The sequence below is a fragment of the Mobula birostris genome, chromosome 16 (genome assembly GCF_030028105.1).
Source record: "Mobula birostris isolate sMobBir1 chromosome 16, sMobBir1.hap1, whole genome shotgun sequence".
In the NCBI taxonomy this organism is placed as follows: Eukaryota; Metazoa; Chordata; class Chondrichthyes; order Myliobatiformes; family Myliobatidae; genus Mobula; species Mobula birostris.
This window is the reverse complement of record NC_092385.1, coordinates 80,105,974-80,118,456: the sequence shown is the minus strand read 5'-3', so window position 1 is coordinate 80,118,456 and position 12,483 is coordinate 80,105,974. Positions and strand designations below refer to the sequence as shown.

Sequence of the window (12,483 nt, the reverse complement as noted above, 5' to 3'; positions counted from 1 at the left end):
CCCATGACACAACGATTTCCTGCAGAGGCGCTGACCTCGAGTCTGCCCGCCTCTGGAGCCACAGAATTCCGAAACTCCGAAGGCAAGCTGATCTTCTAGGCTGTGTCCTTGGTATATCGAATAACAGCCAGTCATGAGACCCCAAGAGCGGGTCCTATTCCCGCAAAGAACCGAAGTCAATGTGTAACTCCAGGTCAAGGTCTTCAAAAGAACCCTGAAAGGGAAAAATAGAGATATTAAAGATAGAAATAGAACTGTTTGCAAAGATGCAAGCAAAGCAGTCATCATTAGGCGCCATTGTCTCTCCTAAGCCGAAACCTTTGAAATAAGCAGTTACGAATTCTCTGATCCATCTAGACACTTATCAAAAATTCTGAAGTTTTAATTTTAAGAAGTAAAACTGACCCAGTTTTAAGTCAGTTAAATCTTTCTAACTCCAATTAAATTGTTGAAAATGATCTACTTCAATTAATCAAATGTTGTTATTGACTGGGATGTTAGATTGACTATGTTAAAAGGAAGTTGTTCAGTTTTAGGGAGAAAAAGCCGATAATAGATGGCTCGACCTAGATAAAATGCTGAACTGCTCAAGGAAATAACAATGTATGACCTCGTTATGTATTTCAGCTTTCAGTTTGAAAGAGCCATTTCAAGTGCAGTGATAATGGAAAATAACGGAGATTTTTTAAAATAATGTTTAAAAATTAGTTAGTCATGAAGTTGCACTTTTTTTTTGTTTAACACTTCTAATTGAAGTGTGACCTGGGAGGGGCAGACACGAGTCTGTCTGTTCAGGAGCCAAGGTTGGATCGATCTTCATTTGGCATCTTATCCACAGCCATTCCAACATGGGTGTCCCTGAGCTGGCATCACCTGATGGAGTTCTTGAAGCTCACAAGCCTCCGCACGACGTTAACGTGTTGATTCGAGAATTTGCACTGAAATATTGAAACCAAACCATAGGTTGTCATACATGTAAGGGGCAATTGGAAGTTGGCAGCCTGTTTCATATCTGTTTATTTTCTCTTCCACATTTCACTTTCACTCATATTGCATTATCGTTCAAGAATAATTTCACCCTGTGCACCAAAAACTGCTGAAATTTATGTAGGAATTTTTTTTTTTAGATTATGAGGACACTCAGTCCTCGTTTATTGTTATTTAGAAATGCATGCATTAAAAAATGATACAATGTTCCTCCAGAAAGATATCACAGAAACACAGGACAAACCAAGACTAAAACTGACAAAAACACATAATTATAACATGTAGTTACAACAGTGTAAAGCAATACCGTAATTTGATAAAGAGCAGACCATGGGCACTGTAAAAAAAAGTCTCAAGTCCCGATAGCCCCATCATCTCACACAGACGGTAGAAGGGAGAAACTCTCCCTGCCATGAACCTCCAAGCGACGCAAACTTGCCGATGCATTGGAAGCACCCAACCGCAGCCGACTCTGAGTCCGTCCGAAAACTTCGAGCCTCCAACCAGCCCTCCGACACCAAGCACTGAGCACCATCTCTGCCGAGTGCTTCAACCCCGTCCCAGCCGCCAACCAACAAGCAAAGCCGAGCACTCGGGGCCTTCCCTTCCGGAGATTCTGGATCACACAGTAGCAGCGGCAGCGAAGAAGGCATTTCAGAAGTTTTCCAGATGTTCCTCCGTGCTCTCACGTCTGTCTCCATCAAATCAGGATTGTGCACAGCACCCTACTTGACAGATAACAGATATTCATCACCGGAGTGGCCGCTGCGAGCTGAGTCGTGCCGCCATCTTCTCCTCCCAAGAAAATTTAAGATGATCTTCAACTTCAAATTTCAAAATTACAAAACCTGCTAAATTTCACTCCTTGCAAAAAGTTCTCTGTACATAATGCCCTTCGTATTAAAAGTCCTAAGTGTTCTTTACAGTTCATAAATGGAAAAGATCCTGAGACCAAAAAACACACCCAATGACAGAAGTCAAAAAAAATTGTTAAAGCAAGAGGCTTGGCAAAAAAATGTCACATTGAACAAGAAGGACATGAGCAATCAAGCATCACAATCCTTGTACAGTGATACCTGTGTTATAGACATTTGGTTAACGGAGATTCTCCCTTGTAAAGTTCACAAATTGTTGCCAAAGAATTGAGATACAAAATAATTATCTTCATGGAATTTATGAGTAAAAGTAATTTAATAAGAGAAAAGATATATAATAATCTAACCAATCTTTTTAGATGGCTACCAGGCATGTGGTGGATGTTGTCTACATGGACTCGAGCAAGGCCTTTGACAAAGTGGAGGCTGTTCCAGAAGATTAAGTCACTAATTCATGATGCAGTAGTCAAATGCATTCAAAGTTGGCTTAGCAGGAAAAGCTAGAGAGGGGTAATAGATGATTCTTTTACTGATTAGAGGGCTGTCACTCGTGAGGATTGGTGCTGGCTCCATTGTTGTTTATCATTTATATCAGGGGTCCCCAACCTTTTTTGCACCGCGGACCAGTTTAGTATTGACAATATTCTTGCGGACCGGCCGACCGGAGTGGGTGTTCAAGTAGGGTTGAACCCACCTCAACGTGTCTTTTACAATTAGAGTTGCCAACTTTCTCACTCCCAAATAAGGGACAAAAGTAGCAGTCAGATCCCGGGACACTTTACCCCAGGAAAGACTACCATGACCATGAAGCCTTGCGCGGGCAGCCGTGTGCACATGCGTGACGTGCTGATTTTTTCCCCCACACATCGTTTTTACCTTCATCTTCCTGACTATACTGTACATACATTATTTTTACTTTATATAGGCTGTGTATATATCATCATTCCTGCTTTTACTATATGTTAAGTGTTATTTATTTTCGGTTTTATGTGTTATTTGGTATGATTTGTTAGGTTATTTTTTGGGTCTGGGAACACTCAAAAATTTTTCCCATATAAATTAATGGTAATTGCTTCTTCGTTTCACGCCATTTCGGCACGAAAGGTTTCATAGGAACACTCTACCTTAGCGGGGGAAATACGGGACGAGGGCAGTCCCGTATGGGAGAAACCAATTTAAGACTGATTTATACTTCTGCGTCAACTTGACGCTGTAACCTACGCAAGTGGCCTACGCCTGTTATGAATGTTTATACTTGTGTGTTGGTGTGTCTGCGTTGCTCTGCAATTCGCGCATGTCACACATGCGCACACACCTGCCTGTGCAACGCTTCATGGTCATGGTAGTCTTTCTCAGGGTTAACAAGGAGCGAGCGTCTTTTTTCATAAAAGCAAATTGTGTCCTCCATAATTTCGGAGGTCTCTAAGGCTGTATGGAAAGTATTGCAGCCAGAGTTCCTTCCCTGCCCTTCGGTCGCCCAATGGGAAGCTATTGCAGCGTAGGAGGAAATGCCATGCTACCAAGCGGACCAATCACAGCTGTTGCGTTCTGCATTGCCGCGACACGTAGATACATTTTGGGAGAGGTGCGGGTCAGGCTACGGCGTAGGGATCCGCGTAGGCACTGTGTAAGGTTCGTGGCGATGCCGTACCTACAGCGTCAAGTTGACGCAGAAGTATAAATCAGCCTTTAGTCCAATATACAGGATGTCCTGGTAAATACGGGTCAATTGGCAACCCTTTGTTCAAGTTGAACAGTGCGTAACAGGGAATGAGGAAAGGTGCAGCTGACTCGTATCGTTTCCTCGCACATGCTTTGCGACCCCGTACCGGTCCACGGCCTGGTGGTTGGGGACCGCTGATCTATATTAATGATTTAGGTGTTAGTATAGTAAACTGGATCAGCAAATTTGTGAATCTCACCAAATTTGGGGGCGTAGTGGACAGTGAGGAAGGGTGTCAAAGCTTGGAAAGTGATCTGGGAAAATGGGTTGATATACGAGGGGTAATTGATAAGTTTGTGGCCTAAGGTAGAAGGAGTCAATTTTAGAAAACCTAGCACGTTTATTTTTCCTACATTTACACACTTAGTTCGGCGGTCATAGAGCATACAGATCCCTTCTTTGTAGAAGTCGGTGTCTTGGACCTCCAGAAGTGGTCCACAGCAGGGGTGATTGATAAGTTCCTGGCCTAAGGTAGAAGGAGATGAGTTAATAACTTCAAGCTTTATGCATAATCACTCAAAGAGTTGAACTGCACGTGCATGTAATGAGAGCTGTATAACTCATCTCCTTCTATCTCAGGCCACGAGCTTATCAATCACCCCTGCTGTGGACCACTTTCTGGAGGTTCAAGACGCCGACTTCTACAAAGAAGGGATCCGTATGCTCCATGACCATTGGACGAAGTGTGTAAATGTAGGAAAAATAAATGTGCTAGGTTTTCTAAAATTGATTCCTTCTACCTTAGGCCTCGAACTTATCAATCACCCCTCGTATGGCCTATGGAACCTAATGCAGACAAGCATGAGGTTTTGCACTTTGGGAAGATACACATGTAAGCCAAAGAGAGGGCAATTAATAGAGCAAGAATTAGGAGGAAATTAAAGGATTAGGAAGTTTTTAAAAACCAATAGAAGGCAAGTAAAAAAGTCCTATAGAAGGAAAAGATGGAATATGAAGGTAAGCTAGCAAATAGTATTAAAGAGGATACAAAAAGTTTCTTCAGATATATAAAGTGTAAAAGAGATGTAAGAGTAGATATCAGACCATTGGAAAATGATGCTGGAAGTTAGTAATGGGGGACAAGGAAATGACAGATGAACTGAATAAGTGTTTTGCATTAGTCTTCACTGAGGAAGACACTAGCAATATGCCGGATGCTCGAGAGTGTCAGGGGACAGAAATGTGTGAAGTTGCCATCACTAGGAAGAAGGTTCTTAGGAAACTGAAAGGTCTGAAGGTAGGTAAGTCACCTGGATCAGATGATATACACCCCGGAACCCTGAAAGAAGTGGCTGAAGAGATTGTGGAGATACCAGATTATGAGAACACTCAGTCCTCTTTTATTGTCACTTAGAAATGCATACATGCATTAAGAAATGATACAATGTTTCTCCGGAGTGATATCACAGAAAACAGGACAAACCAAAGACAAACAGTGACAGAACCACATAATTATAACATATAATTACAGCAGTGCAAAGCAATACCATAATTTGATGAAGAACAAACCATCTGCACGGTAAAAAAAGTCTCAAAAGTTCCCAAGTCGATCGACTCCTGAGTCCCTGACAGCAGGCGGCAAAAGGGAGAAACTCCCTGCCATAAGCCTCCAGGCATCATCAACTTGCCGATGCCTTGGAAGCAGCCGACACTGAGTCCATCCATCCGAAAACTTCGAGCCTCCGACCAGCCCTCCGATACAGCCTCCCGAGCACCATCCTCTGCTGAGTGCCTTCGACCTCTCCCCGGCCACTGAAACAAGCAAAGCCGAGGATTTCGGAGCTTTCTGCTCTGGAGATTCCGGTTACCACACAGTAGCAGCGGCAACGAAGCGGGCATTTCAGAAGTTTTCCAGATGTTCCTCCGTACTCTCACGTCTGTCTCCATCAAATCAGAATTGTGCACGGTCCCCTACTTGACAGATTACAGACATCATCACCGGAGAGGCCACACGCGTGCTGCCGTCGCGCCACCATCTTCTCCTCCTTATCATTAGTAATGATATTTCAAGAATCAATTGATTCTGGCATAGAACTGGAGGACTGGAAAATTGTAAATGTCACTCAACTCTTCAAGAAGGGAAAGAGGCAAAAGAAAGGAAATTATAAGTCAATTACTCTGACCTTAGTTGTTGGAAAGATGTTGGAGTCGACTGTTAAGGATGTGATTTCAGGGTACTTAGAGGCACATGATAAAACAGGCTGTAGCCAGCATGGTTTCCTCAAGGGAAAATATTGTCTGATAATCTGTTGGAATTCTTTAAGGAAATAACAAGCAGGATAGATAAAGGAGATGTGGATGTTATGTACTTGGATTTTCAGAAGGCCTTTGACAAGGTGCCACACATGAGGCTGCTTAACAAGTTGAGCCCAAGGTATTACAGAAAAGATACTAGCATGGATAAACCATTGGCTAATTGGTGGGAGGCAGAGTGGGAATAAAAGGAGCCTTTTCTGGTTGGCTGCCAGTGACTAGTGGTGTTCCCACAGGGGTCTGTGATGGGACCACTCCTTTTTACATTATATGTCAAAGATTTGGATGACAGAATTGATGTCTTTGTGGCCAAGTTTGTGGATCATTGAAGATAGGTGGAGCAGCAGGTAGTTTTGAGGAAACAGAGATGTTACAGGATGACTTAGACAGATTTGGAGAATTGGCAAAGAAGTGGCAGATGGAACACAGTGTCGGGAAATGTATGGTCATGCACTTTGGGAGAAGAAATGAAAGGGTTGACTATTTTCTAATTGGAGAGAAAATTCAAAAATCTGAGGTGTAAAGGGACCATTTTTCCCAGTATGAATCAAATTGTTCCAACTTATGATTAACAGATGCTGTTATCTTCTCCATTTTGTAAATGTCCATTGTAATTTCCATCCATACATTTAAAGTTGAGCTCTCCTGTGATAACCACCAGCAGTATATTCATTAAATATTTATCTCTTTTCAACCATTCTTGAGGCATATACCCAAAATATATGATCTTACTTTCTAAGGGTATTTCACATTTAAAGATGTCTTGTAGGGCATTGTGTATCCCACTGCAATAGTCTTTGATAACGGGGCATTCCCAGAAAATATGATAATGGTTTGCATTTTGATTTCCACAATTTCTCCAACAAGCGAGGGGTTACTATTGTAATGGGATTTCTGAGAGGGTGTAATAAAATATCTTATCAAGTTTTTCCACCCGAACTCTCTCCATTTCTGTGAACTGGTACACTTCCATTGATACCTCCATATTATTGTCCAGTCTTCCTCAGATATTATTATCCCTCCTTCCTTCTCCCATTTTGTTTTAATGTATGAAGTCGAACGTGTTTTAAGATTTGACAAACCTTATATACACTTGAAATTATTCTACTACCATTGTCTGAATTATATGTTTTTCTGAATAGCTCTATCAGACCTGTACTTGCCTTGGTTACATTTTTAACTGTCCTATTAACATACTGTTGCATCTGTAAGTATCGATAGAAGTCTTGTTTTTCTAATAAGTGTTTCTCTTTGAGCATTTCAAAACTGAACAGTGTTCCTTCTTTCACTATATTGCAATTAGCTGTTATTCCTTTAGCTGTCCAGTCCTTAAATCTAGCATCCAGATTATTCGGTGTAAAATCTAAATCATATGCACACCATTTAAGAATTGCAATGTCTCTCTCTAGTTTATATTCTTTTATAATAGTTTTCTATATTTTAAGAGTCTATTTCACCCACGAGTTGTCAGTATTATTTATGTAACTTTGTAGGTAGTTATCAGCCGAAATTGCCTGTATGGGGATGGAGAGTATCCTCCCCTCAATGTTTTTCCATTGAGCACCATATGATGGGTTGCACCAGCATATCACGGCTGTCAACTGTGCTGGAAAATAATAATCTCTAAGAGAAGGTAGGCCCTATCCGCCCTTTTCCTTGGCTAATTGCAAAATTTTGAGACGAACTCTAGGCCTTTTACCTTGCCATATATATCTTGATAGCATCTTGTTCCATTCATTGAATTGATTTTCGTTAATCTCTATTGGTAGGGTCTGAAAGAGATATAGTAGTCTGGGCAGTATATTTATTTTAATAGATTCAATCCTTGAACTGAGACCAAGAAAAGGAATTAGGTTCCATCTTGTTATATCTTCCTTAATTTTTTTTTATATATAAGTTGATAATTGCATTCTGATAATTTTGTCAAATTGTTTGGCATAATGATGCCCAAATATTTGACGGACTCTGTTTGCCATGCCCAAGGATATCTACTTTCAATTTGTCTTGGTGGGCTATAGTGATATGAAAGTAGTTGGGTTTTATCTGTGTTGATCTTGTATCCTGATAATTGGCCATATTGTTTAAAGGATTGCATCAATTTAGGTAAAGATTGGTTGCTTTAGATAGATCAAAATGTCATCCGTGTAACAGGCCAATTTATGTTCTGTCCCCTTAATAGTAATTCCCCTGATATCTTCATTTTGTCTGATGTGTTCAGCTAATAGTTCCAGACATAATGCGAAGGGTAGCAGTGACCATGCACAACCCTGTCTCGTGTCCCTTTCTAGGGTAAAACTATTAGATAAATATCCATTGATTTTAATCCTAGCAGTAGGATTGTCATATAATGCCTGTATAGTTTTAATAATTGTGTCATGTAGACCAAATCTATGTAAAACTCTGTAAAGAAAATTCCAATTAACCAAATCAAATGCCTTTTCAGCATCCACGCTTATCACTATTGCTTCAATTTCATTTTTATTATATGATCCATAATGTGAAGTGTCCTTCGTATATTGTCTTGTGTTTGGCGTTGTTGTATAAAACCTGTCTGATCATTATGTATCAGTGTGGGTAGAAACTCTTCTAATCATTTGGCCATGATGGAGGTATATATAGGCACCTGTTAGTCTCATGAGACCATGGATTTGCGCCTTGGAAGGTTTCCAGGGCGCAGGCCTGGGCAAGGTTGTATGGAAGACCAGCAGTTGCCCATGCTACAAGTCTCCCCTCTCCACGCCACCAATGTTGTCCAAGGGAAGGGCATTAGGACCCATACAGCTTGGCACCGGTGTCGTCGCAGAGCAATGTGTGGTTAAGTGCTTTGCTCAAGGACACAACACGCTGCCTCAGCCAAGGCTCGAACTAGCGACCTTCAGATCACTAGATGAACGCGGTAAATAATCTATAATCCACATTAAGAACAGATATTGGTCTAAATGACCCACATTCCATTTCATCCTTGCCTTCTTTCGGTATAGCTGAGATTATCGCCTCCTTCCAGCTGGGTGGCATTTGCGCCTTTCTTAGGGTTCAGTTCAGTGTGGGCAGTAAAACAGGAATTAACTCACTTCTAAACTCTTTATACCACTCTGCCGTATATCCATCTGATCCTGGTGACTTGCTTAATTTAAGCCTACTAATTGCAGTTTTTAGTTCAGCTTCAGTTATGTCAGCAGTCATCGTTCTATTTCGTTCTTTGCTTAAAGTGGGTAACTCTAGAGAATTCAGGAAGGTGTCAATCTGGGCTATGCTTTCCCCCTGGAGCTTTGGAATACAGAGTTTTGTAAAACATTTCAAAAGCTTCTTGAATTTCACTTAGCTTTTTTTTTATCACTTTTGTTCTTGGATCCCTAATTCTATGAATTGTATTTTCTGCTATCTTTTTTTTCCAGTTTCCATACCAGTATTTTCATAGATTTAGATACACTTTCATAGTGTCTCTGTTTCAGAAACATCAAATTTTTTCTAATGTCTTGTGTAGCCAAACTATTAATTTCATTCCTAATTTTTTAAATTTCCTTTAGTGTATCCTGTGCCTAACTCAATTTGTGTTTTTTTTTCTAGTTCCTTCAGCTTATTTTGTAATTCCTCTAATGTTTTATTCCTTATTTTTTCCTTATATGAAGATATCGCTATAATTTTCCCTCTTAAGACAGCCTTCAGAGTATTCCATAGAATGGGAGGTGAAACCTCTCCATTATCATTGAATTCTAAGTAAAGACCAATTTCTTTTTTAATTTGTTCCTTAAAATAGGGATCATTGAGTAGACTTGAATTTAGTTTCCAAATTGTATTCTTTGGTTGTAGGTCAAAATCAATAGATAAATATATAGGTGCATTGTCACTTACATCTATTGTCCCAATTCCACAGGTAATTATTCTGACTTTATCTTTTCCAAATGTAATGAAATAGTCTAATCTTGTATGTACGGAATGGGGGGAGGGGGCAGAATAATGAGTGTAATCCCTTCTGTTGGGGAAAAGATCCCTCCATATATCAATTAGACCAACATCCTCAAAAAGAGTGTTAACTTTCTTATGTAAGGGCTTTGTTTCATAAGTTTTTCTATTGGAAGAGTCTAACTTTGGTTGTAATTGTAAATTTAAGTCTCCCCAACATTTCAAGAGACCTTCTGTTTCCGTTACCATAATATTATTAATTTTCTGGAAGAAAGTAGTATCACCTCCTGGGGGTGTGTATCTGTTCAATAAAGTAACTGGATTTCCGTCTATATTCCCCCTTACCAGAATATATCTTCCCTCCTTATCTCCCATTTCGAATACTTTTTCAAAATTTAGCTTGCTTGAGATGAGAATAGCAACTCCTCTTCTATGTCCTGATTTATATGAGGAGAAAAACAAATTAGTGAAGCCCATTCTCTTCAATTTTCCATGCTTATTATCACTTGTGAGTTTCCTGTAATACTACATGGGCTTGTTCTTTTTTCATTTTTGATAGAATTTTACTTCATTTGATTGGATTTAACAGCTCATTGACATTAAAAGAAATGAATTTTACTTTGTCCTTAGCCATGTGTATTTATCTGTTAGTATATCATTGAAATTTGCAGACTATGACTTAATCGGTCTACTCCCTGAACAAATAAGAACCAAGAAACGCAAATAATTTTTAAAAAGGTAACGAAGGTGTGATTCCAAGGCTGGGCTCTCTAAATGACCCTGGGTTGAGGGAATGAAATTTTTTAATTGGTTAATACTTCATCGCTATGTGTTCGCCGTTCCCTCCTACAATTTTAAGGTGGTACATAGAGTCCATATGACTAAAGATAAGCTATCTCGTTTTTATTCAGATACATCTCCCTACTGTGACAGATGTAATAGTGGAGAAGCTTCATTAATTCATATGTTTTGGACTTGTCCGTGTCTTGAAAAATATTTGAAGGAAGTTTTTCAAACTTTTTCCTTACTTTTCAAAGTCTATTTTAATCCTAATCCTCTGACGGCCCTATTTGGTATTGTTGCAGGACAAGATATCAAGCTGAAGACATCTGATTTACATACTTTGGCCTTTAGCTCTCTTATAGCTAGGAGGGCGCTTCTGTTTAACTGGAAAGATATTTTTCCTCCTACTCATGCTCAATGATTATGCGACGTTTTGTCATGCTTAGATTTAGAGAAGATTCATTGTTCAATTTCTGAATCTCGTCAAGACTTTCAAACATTGTGGGGACCTTTTCTGAATTATTTTCAAAACTTTCAGAACCCTCAATTTGTTGTTTAAATTCAGATGTTGGCTATTATTAATTTTTTATTACATAAGGTATTTTACCTTTTTTCTCCTTAATAAACAGCTTCAGTCTTGGTAGGAGTTAGACTCTTTTTTTGTAATAAATTAGTATATTTCAATATAACTATTGACTAGCTTACATGAATACAGGGTAATAAGATTGTTATTATGAATGATATAATGTAATCGGTAGTTTTTTTAAAAATCTTTTTTTGACCTTTTATATACACTTTCTTGTACTCTGTATTCTTCTACATAGAAACTAATAGAAATATTGAAAAGGATAAATTCTTGATTGGTCAGGGCCTGAAGGGATACGGCGAGAAGGCAGGAGATTGGGGCTGAAGGGCAAAATGAATGAGCCCTGATGAAAGATGGAGAAAACAGAACAGGCAAAATGGCCTAATTCTGCCCCTATATTTTATAGTCTTATAGTAATTAAGGTGGAAGCTGAAACTATTTTTTATTAACAAATCATAGAAATAGTGGAAATGATAGGCTAGACACATAGTTTGTTTTGTCAGGATTAAATAAATTGTTCAAGATTCAATTACTTCCATAGAACAGAGCTAAACCTTTACAATGATTTGGGCAGCAGGAATGGGATACTAAAAATTTGTATCTGCAGAATGTAAAATCTGTCCTGTGGAAACAGAATATCTATGAAAGTACGAATACTAGAAGTCGGAGACAGTTTCACAAAGTAATGATGATAACATATGTTGACAATTTTGCCATTACTTCAAATACGAAATTCAAGCCAATATGTCATTTGGGTCAGGTCTGAGTTTCTCAGTCTTTAGTTTGTGAATGGTTTACATTACTCCATCTGGTGACCTTTTGGAGAATTGGCAGATTTATGTACAGGCAGTTCTCAGACCTGCAATTTTCCAAAGGACCAGTAAATTAGTTCAAGTATTAATAAATGACAAAGAGGGGTAAAAGTAAACTGAATCTGTTTTCTAGACATGAGATTCTGCAGATGCTGGAAATTATAGTCATAGTCATACTTTATTGATCCTGGGGGAAATTGGTTTTTGTTACAGTTGCACCATAAATAATAAATAGTAATAGAACCATAAATAGTGAAATAGTAATATGTAAATTATGAATAAGTCCAGGACCAGCCTATCGGCTCAGGGTGTCTGACCCTCCAAGGGAAGTGTTGTAAAGTGATGAAGGAACAGCAAATCAGGCAGGGGAATAAACAATCAATGTCATGGCCTGAGGCCCTCTGTTTTTCTATTTTATTTGTTCATTGCATCTGAAGGAGTTTCAGTGGCACAGCCAGTAGAGCTTCTGCCTCACATTTCCAACAATCTGACCTCTGGTGATTTTGCTCTGTTTCCTCAGGGTGCTCCAGATTTAAAAAAAACAGTACAGCACAGCATAGG

At 39.3% G+C, this 12,483-nt stretch overlaps 1 protein-coding gene across 1 annotated transcript in view; it reads left to right on the top strand.

The window, feature by feature from the left end:
- The window catches only part of cenpp (centromere protein P), a 279,625-nt gene that overhangs the window by 219,662 nt on the left and 47,480 nt on the right, over positions 1-12,483 (top strand). The gene's annotated exons all lie outside the window — the stretch shown is intronic.